Genomic DNA, 9,424 nt, shown 5'->3' on the forward strand with positions numbered 1-9,424 from the left:
GATACTTTGCTCGCATACCTATGTGGACTTTCAAACTCTCCAGTTGGCTTTATTTTGGTTTGTGGGTGGAAAACAATGCAAATTCTATTATTCGATTTCAAAGAAACGGGAGAATGATCTTTGTGACATCATAAAAAATATATACGTATATAATTGGAACAATGGAAATTCATTTTGTGTGTGTAAATGTAATAAATCTGTTTTAGCAATTTATTTTCAATATTGATCTACATATATTTAATAAGCCAAAGAGTAAACGAGACGAAGAAATAAAATAGCTTTTTTTTTTTTATTTTATTTATTTTGTGTATATTTGTAGTTACGCTACATACTAAAACAATCTTTGTTTATTTAAAAATAATAGAGTAATGATAGGGAAATTAGGTGTTCTTCAATTTTTTTATGTTTTGTTTCTGACATGGGCCGTTATAGATGTTATCATAAAAAATGTACTATATTGAATATAATTCCTAATTCGGAAAATTAAGAGTGAAAAACAAAAATCTCAATTTCTGAAGGCTACTTTTTTTCTTTGTCACAAGGGTCGAGTAGACCGGTTTTACATTTAATCATCCAACAATGCAACAGCACAATGTATTTTTGCAGTAAATTACATTTTTCCCCCCAATTAAAAAAAATGAATGAAAATGTTTTCTGAAATATGAAAAAAGAAGAGGAAAACCAATGTCTGATTCTTTTTCCTCCAGCTTCTCAAACAGGTTTGACCCACAACATAACAAAGGTCAAGCGTATGCTGCTTGGACAGCTGACTCCAAACTTTTGTTTTGAGTTGGTGTTTTGCTTGCATACAAGTCCCAAATTGATTTTCATCAGCACATCACAGCATTTTCTTTTCCTTTTTAATGAGATTATAATAATTGTAAGGTTTGACAAGATGCATTTCTTCCCCCCCCCCCCCTTGTTAACTCTCTGCGGACTGGCCTTACATCATTATTATTTCATATTTGCAATCTTCAGCTCCATGGGGGAGAATATTATCTGCAATCATCGCTGTCGTCGTCATCGCCCTCGTCGTCCTCGCGATTCTCTTGGTCGCCTCCCAAATAAGTCATTTAGGTGTAAAGCAGCTTCATTTACTCCACCTATTCATGCCCCACCTCACCCACCCCCACCGGCCCCCGACCGCCTCTTTGCTGTCATATATCTAAATACAAATCTTCATTTTCTAACTGACAGCTTATTACCTCTGAGCACACATGCTGATAAATTTAATTCCAATGAGTTAGTTTCCATTTTAGAGATCCCATTTATCCGCTAATGTGCTAGCAGACACACACTGGTGGACAAAAAAATAATAATAATAGAAAGAAAGAAAAAGTGTTACACGTATTTACAGTAAATTTATGACATTTAAAATGTATAAAATATGTAATGGCAGTCTGGTTCTAATCATTAGTAGTATGTTTTCAGAGTAAATGTCACTTTATATCATACTGTAATATGACATTCTGTTTTCTGATTTTTTTTTTTTTATAAAAACTACCAGATTGTGACGTGCGTTTTCATCACAATTGTCAAAAATAAAAAAAAATTGTCTTGTGATATTATTACTTTTTTCATATTCAAATACTTTTGTCATATTCTGACATTTCTTTCTTCTGTCTCATAAATATGTGACTTAATTCTCTTTTGTTACAAATACAACTTTTTTTTTTTACTTTCTTTTATTATTTGAAAAACCTTTTTCAGAAAAAAAAAACATAACTTTAACATTATAATATATTTATATATACAGTTTCTAGTTTTCTTTTACTAATCATTTGTATTGTGTTTTTTCTTGCAGAGTGGTTTTTGTGCAGCAGCATTTTCTCAAGAAGTAAGTAAACTATTATTATTATCAGCTATGATGTTGCTCCCTCCCAGCGCCCGTTAACAATGTGGCTAATGAGCCCCATTATAGGATGAAAGTGTTCTCAACAGGTATGAGAGGACACTGCTGCTTGGAAACTGTGAATGCACACTCCTTTCAAAGCCCCCCCCCCCCAAAAGAAGAAAAAGCAAAAATGGGTCTCATGAGGTAAAAAAAAAAAGCTTACTTGAAAATGCAGATAACTGGAAAGCAAACATAGGAATAATAAAGCGAAACAAAAAAAATCAGGACTGACGTAATTGTCATATTGATTATTTTTTCGCAGTGTATCAAAGATAACAGAAGGGTGTTAAAATAATTTTTGGTGAGAAAAAAAAAGAAAATACCCCCTAATGATTTGGTGCATGGAACAAAATTTCCCTTTTAATGACTAATTGTAGTTAAAAGCAAATGTAAGCCTAATTAGCGGTGCTGTGTGCAATTACGGCTTTTGTGAGCAGCCGCCGCAGCAGCTTTTTTTTTTTTCCCCCTCTCTGTCTTGCAGCAGGGCTTTTTCCCACTGAAAGGCTTCACGCTCGGATTAGCCGTGGCTCAATTGCCGCGGAAAAAGTTCCTGCTAACTTGCAACATTTCTTTCACGCGCCTCCCCTCCTTCAATTCTCGACCATAAAAACAAGATAATGCACAAAAACCTGTGACCTTTAGCACACCAAAAAATCAACAAACCCACCGTTTTAAATGCTAAATTGTATTTCTTTTTTAATGGACAATACCAGCAGAATGTAAATAAAAGCGATATGACAGTTTGTCAAATGAATTTATCTTTTTGTGCTTGTCTGCACAAGTTTTGCCAATGTTATCAGCAGTTTTCGCTCAAGAATAGCTTGAGGTGTTTTGAGTGTAAATCCGTCCAAAGCTGCCAAACACACACACACACACACACAGCATATGCTAAATACAGATAAGAGTATTCCTAATAGATCTGCAAAAAAAAAAAAAAAAAAGTCTGGTCGCAGCGTAGCTCAATGGATGTGCTTTGAATGTAGTTGATAAGTTGGCTTAAGCTTGAATGCTGTAGCCCGACGCAACATTGTGCAACTGGGGCCCGCTCCATCACAAAATTTGCCTTCCAGTAAAGACCCCCTTTCTGGGGGGGCGGGGGTGTGGGGATTAGAGAAAAGCCTTCCAGATCAGCTCATGTCTTACTATAATTTATGATTGGAAATACGGACATGCCAGGAGGAAAAAGCGGCGCGTTGGGATTTTTTATTTATTTTTTTAGCCTTTATTTATCTATTTTGTTCCGCTAAAAAAGCGAAAGTAGGGATTTTGTCTATTTTTTTTTCAGCCTCTTAGAATTGGATGGATGGAGGGAGACAGGGAGGGAGGGAGGTAGTTAGGGAGGGACGGACGGATGGACGGACTTTAATATTGCGACTTTATTTTGGCAGCAAAAAAAATCTTTTTTTCCTTACACGTGGCTCTTTTGTAATAACCACAGTGGAATCATTGTATAGATTTCTTCATTAATCAAAATCTTTTTTTTTTTTTTGACAAAAAGTAATTGAGTTGACTTTTATAGAACATTTATTTAAAAAAAAAAAAAAAAAAAAAAGCATTTCATTCTGCGCTCTAAGAAAGTTTGCGAGGTGCTGTGTGTGTTCGTGTGTGTGTTCGTGTGTGTGTGTGTGTCAGGAGGGCATCTCTTGGCTGCCTCCTTAATAAGCTGCTTGCACGGGCCTCTACTGTAATATATTGCAGCAATAAAGCAATTCCAAAGCCAGCCTGGCCTTTTGACCGGCGCTGAGAGTGTGGAAAGCAGCAGGCCCACCTCTGCTAACTAGGCTGCTTCTCTAATATGAAATACCTGTCCCTGGCTTTTCACAATCGGGGAGGGGGGGCGGGGGATGAGGCTTAGCGCTTGATATTTTCATTTGGTCCCCTCGCAAGATGCCACCGTGCCGCTTTAATCTCGTGTTTGACGTCGGAGCGCTCTGTTCATGAAAAGTCAGCCTCAACTTTGACCTGAGGGGAGGGGCCGTCATAGAAAAATGACAGTGGTGGGTGGGAGAGTAGGGGGGGGGGGGGGGGGGTATCCTTGACCCCTTCCTATTGGCCTGCCAAAGTCTTTCCCCTGCCCTTCTTAATCAGGTGGGACCCTTCCCTTTTTAGCCAGTGAGATGTATTCTCTACTTCCAGCTGCGACTTTCATTCCAAGTGGGCTCAGATGTCCGCTGATAAAGATGCAAGTCTTAAAAGGAGGAAGGGGGATGCTGCTTACTTTTCCCTCATTTATTAAAAGAAAAAAAATTGTAAATAAGTTTTGAAATAGATTGGTCCAACTTCTGATCAGATTGATGATTTTCATTTATTTATTTGTGTGTTTATTTATTTGTGTATTTATTTATGTATGTGTTTATTTACTTGTGTGTTTATTTATTTAATTATTTGTGTGTTTATTTATTTGTGTATTTATTTATCTATCCCTAATTGTACAAACTGAAGTCTCGAATTGATCATGGGGGGGGGGCAAAATATTCCAATCGCAATTGTGTTCAACACAGCATAAGAGGAGGAAGAGTCGGCTAATGACTTCCTCCTTCTTGGTGTGGTTCTTTTCCAAAGCGGTTGTTGTGAAGCGCGTACGACACAAACAAGCCACTTCTCGGCCGCCTGCTGATTGACGCGCAGAATCAATTGCTCCCCATCGCATCCGTGTCAGTCTAATAGGGCGCCGCCCGCTCTAATGATAGGCTGCTCTCCAGCAGATTATAGAGTGGCGTCAACAAAGACTCGCTTCGCCCGCTATCGTTGAGCAAAGCCTCATTTTCACTCACGGCAGGTAAACACACACAGATTACAATCTTGACGGCATATGGAAGAGTCTACTCGTCTTTAATGGGGAATGAATTATTAATACGGCCGCATTAGTGAGAGCCGCTTATGTTTCCTCGCTTTCCAATGACGCCGACTTGTGATTGGTTCCACTTGGTTTGCTCACGTGCAAAGAAATTCTCAAAAATGTTTATTGATTACGATGAAGAGTAGATGAAAACGGGCAATAAGCATTGATGGCAGATGTTGCTGATTGTTTTCTTTTGAGCATTTTTCATCTTGCCGGTGGTACTATCAAAATCGGGATTTGAGAAACGGATTCCCAAAACAGGTGTGCCAGACACTCTGCCAAAATTCTGGATGAATTGCACACTTTGTGTGTTTTTCTGCATTTTGAACTGATTTGCTTGACTCAGTTCTTTCTAAGTGAGCAATCTTACAAATTCAACTGGGGGATCACATAATTGTTTCCTGTGTATGTGTCACAATAAAAGCTTTGGCACATATTGGAAGTCATCAAAACAAATGTGTTTCCTTAAAGAGCCCCCCCACACACACACACACACACACTTCTCTGTGTAATTGTAGTTGTCAAGTGAACACAACACGGGCCCTCTCGCTGCCAACACGACGGCGATCCAAAACAGGAAGCGCCAATAACGTTTAGCCACTGTTCCTCCGTGTTTACACTTCATCAAAGTTTGATTGACTTAATTGAAAAAAACAACAACAACAACTTCCATTCTTCCAACAATTTGTGTTGACCCGCAAGTGAAATTGGATGACTGGAAAAATGTGGCGCACATCAAGCGAGTCCCTCGCCCTAAGTGGCACGTTTGTATATCGTCGGAGTTGGAAAAAGATGACAAGAGAAGTCGAGGCGAGACAAAAAAGACGAAGGGCGCGGCTAATGAGACTAGTTAGCCATTCAAATTTATGGAAATGTTATTAATTACAGACACCTATCTCTCACGGCGGCCATTTGGCGCAAAAGGTAATTACGAGCGACAATGACACACACGGAACAAGCCAAGGCGATCAAAGAAAAACGGAGGAAAGTTGCGAAGCGAGCCCGGCCGCGGGCTAGCCAGCCTCATTAAAGTCCCACTGTGTTGATCACCAATTAACCTGCTTTGTTTTTCTCCTTTTGATGCTCCCCCTCAGCTCGTAGCCCCGATGAAGGGAGGCCGCGAGTCGGAGGTGACCCGCTCCCGAGTGGCGCCCGGTGGCGAGGCCGCGAGCCTTGATTGGTCCTCGCCAGGGAAGAGGTGAGTGACAGCTTGGAGTTGGCCAATCTCAGTGGGGAATAATTAAGATGATATTTAGGTGAGCCTCATGTGTTGATGAGATGGATTGACACGAAATGATTGTCTCATTTGCACTCCACTAGAATGAAATTAGAAGAAGACCACGCTGATTGGATAGCTGTACTGTGTTGAGGTACCAATAATTAGCTACAGATGATTTGAAGTTTAAAAAAAAAAAAACAGTAGTAAATAATACTTGAATTTACTTCTGGGGCTAAAATGAATCAAAGTTTGTCCCTCAGTCCAAAAAACATCACATACTTCCTTGACACCAATTAATGCTTTGTGAAATCCTACGACGTCCAGAGAAAAAGATTACCGTAATTTTCAGACTATAAGTCGCGTTTTTTTTTTCATAGTTTGGGTGGGGGGGCGACTTATACTCAGGAGCGACTTAGATACATATATATGTTTTTTTTTTTTCACTTTTTTGGGCATTTTATGGCTGGTGCGACTTATACTCCGGTGCGATTTATAGTCCGAAAATTACGGTATTTATTTCCTTTTTTACTCCAGGTCTCAGTACTCTGAATATCCTCCATACCATTGTTTGCGTATCGTGTTTATAAAAGCTGCAAAAAAAATTGGACTTGGCGACTAGTGACGTCACAGCAAAGTTCAGCGAGTGTTTTTGTTCCCCGCCAGTGACGATATGAAAGTGCTTTAATTGACTGGGGCTCAGAAAGGAAGATTAGCGCTCGGACGGAGATGAATAGTTGAGAAAATCTCCGGGCTGATTAGACGCCAACAAAATGGGTGGCATCTCTCAACTTTTATTATGCGGCGATGGAGGTCATATTTAAAATGAGAGATTAGCCGCTCATCGCAATATTGGCGGATTATCAGCTACCTGCTAGCCTGGCCGCCGGTCGATAAGAGTTTGACTGCATTTCGAATTAATTTTCCTCAGCTTTACAGCCTCCTATCTTGTTATTGATCACGCCGTTAATCCATAAGCAAGCGCATCCTTTCCTCGAGCGGGAATAAAGAGAAAAAAAAAGGACTGACTAAGAACTTGAGGAGACGTACAAGTTCCTTCTCCGGTCCTCGCATTGATTTCCACGACAGCGGGAGCTCGTCACACCTCGGCTCCTTTATCTGTTTGTCTTCTCCAACAGAGGGACCTCCGCTGCGGGTGAAATGTAGCCCGTGACCCCCTGACCCTCGGGGTCCGGCATTTGTCTCCAGTGCAGTGACCACAAACAACCCCTGGTTTTGCTGTAAATGTCAGCCCGGCGCCGTTCCCGCCCTCTAGCCTGTGAAGCACAATGCTGCGCTCAAGCTGCACTAATAGGACACTTTGATGGCAGCGCCATCATCGCTTGTCCTGTTTGTTTGATTGATCTACTCACTCTCTCACCCTTCCTCTCTGTCTCTCTATCTGGGCACCATGTCCAAGTGACAGGATTACCTCAAAAGCTGTTCATTATATATATGTGTGTATGTGTGTGTACATACATGTATATATATATCATACATATATTTTTTTTTCCCTATCGTTAAATGACCTCGTTTAATGTAGACAATTTTCTTAATGTAGACCTCTCAAAAATAATTCACAATTGATTATTTTTAAGCCAAAATTATAGTTCAGTTATTTGATGTTAGACTTTCTAAATAGTTTTAATTATTTTTATTTTTTTTAAATGTGTTTTTTTTTAATTTTTTTTATTTCAGGGGTCAGGATGAAATTTTAATTGCAGCATCATCATGGGTTTGGTTTAAATAAATAAAAATGAATTGAAGTGTACACCAAAAAACAGACGAAACGCATCTGCTAATTATTTTTATTTTTTTTATTTTTTTTTATATTATTTTAATGGGAAAGAAATTGTCCCCTGGATAAAATGGTAAAGATAAAAATTTGTTTCCATCAGCAGATCAATTTAATAATTTAAGAAAATATTTAATGAAATTTCATGATAATAATTTGTGATTATTTAATTATTTAATCTATCCACCTATGTCAAATATTTGGGCACACTTTTTGAGACGCTGTTCTTGCTGGTAGAATTGTCAATCCTCACATGTTTTCAGTGATTCATGGTGTGAAGACATTGCTTGTCATGCATCCAATTTTCAGCCACCATGTCACACCCTTCCCCCCTCAGACCCTTTTTCCTCCAAAGACACACACACACACTTCATCATCGGGCCTCCCGAGGTTGGTGTCTGTGCGTTGGGACTCTATTGTTGCCCACCGCTGGATAATGCCCTTATTAATTGTACCTCTTTGTAAGGTGTCAGCTGCAGCCTCCGATTGAGATGGATGGATCTCTGGAGTGCGCTCTGCTGCACAGCCTGCAACAGTGCAGGGCCCGCCCGCCCGCCCGCCGGCTAAATGCTCACATAAACGTGCTATTTTCACCAAGATCATTTTTAGTCATTGATTATTTTTGTGTGTAGTTAATTAGGTGCATTGAAGCCTGTGTGCTGATCAACAGCATTAACATCAAATCCTTTCCCTCTCATTAACGGAAGCAAAGTCGTGACAGTTCATTGATGCACGTTCCTCCTGGCTGATGCTGGTTTGAACTGAACTATGGATCACTCAGACTGCCTCATTCAGTTTTGAACACACTAATTAAACATGATTTATAATTATACAATGTTAAATGAATATATATATATATATCTACTGCAATTTCACATTGGATTGCTGGTTTGAAATTTACTTTTGATGTTATTTTAATAAACATTTCTGTTAAAACGTGTCTGGTGTTTTATTCCTTCTTTTTACATTTGCCAATTAAAACTTAAAATCAGACATTTGGTTCACTGCTTTATATGACAATATGTGTTTTACCTTATGTGAGTTGGTGTCCCCCAAAATAACAAATGTCGACATAACGGATTTTTTTTTTCAACCTTTTATTCAAACACATTCGGTATAATAACACCATCAACTATAATCCAACAAATACAAAATTAAAACATCAACATCGGGTGTGGCATTTTTCACTTAAGCTTTTTCCCTAATGAAGTGGCCTGTGATTAGGTACACCTCATGGACACGTGAATAGGTACACTACACAAGGTAAAAAATAAAAATAAGAAAGTGTAGCGAACGATTCAATGAACGATTCTTTTGAACAAACCTTTTGAGTGAACCAATTCTCAAGATTCAGTTCACTTCAAACTGGAATGCACCTTACTAGTACAAAACAGTGCAGACGGCCAGTAACTATCAGGTCGAAATAGCAGACTGGTTAGTCATGCGGGCTCTTACTTGATACGTCCTTGGATCGATCCCAGGTGTCCGCATTAATCTGATGGTGCTTTTGTATGTGTTTTTCTTCATTACGGAAAAACCTTAAGTGAAAGTGAAAAGTACCACAGTCACCCCCACCTCCAGCCAACTGTTTGATCTGTGACGTCATTCGGACACTCCATTAGGTACACCGCCATTTTCAGGTGTACCTAATGGACCACTTTATTAAGGAAATAGCAT

The 9,424-nt window shown here is 39.3% G+C and overlaps 1 protein-coding gene across 1 annotated transcript in view; it reads left to right on the plus strand.

Moving 5' to 3' along the window:
* LOC133156403 (multiple C2 and transmembrane domain-containing protein 2-like) overlaps positions 1-7,521 on the plus strand; it is a 180,157-nt gene extending 172,636 nt beyond the window's left edge. Inside the window, exons 30-32 of the transcript XR_009714858.1 lie at positions 1,805-1,837; positions 5,831-5,934; positions 7,092-7,521. The gene's annotated coding sequence lies outside the window, so the exon portion shown is untranslated. The remainder of the gene's footprint in view (positions 1-1,804; positions 1,838-5,830; positions 5,935-7,091) is intronic.
* Positions 7,522-9,424: the final 1,903 nt, after the last annotated feature.

The sequence above is a fragment of the Syngnathus typhle genome, linkage group LG7 (genome assembly GCF_033458585.1).
Source record: "Syngnathus typhle isolate RoL2023-S1 ecotype Sweden linkage group LG7, RoL_Styp_1.0, whole genome shotgun sequence".
Taxonomy (NCBI): domain Eukaryota; kingdom Metazoa; phylum Chordata; class Actinopteri; order Syngnathiformes; family Syngnathidae; genus Syngnathus; species Syngnathus typhle.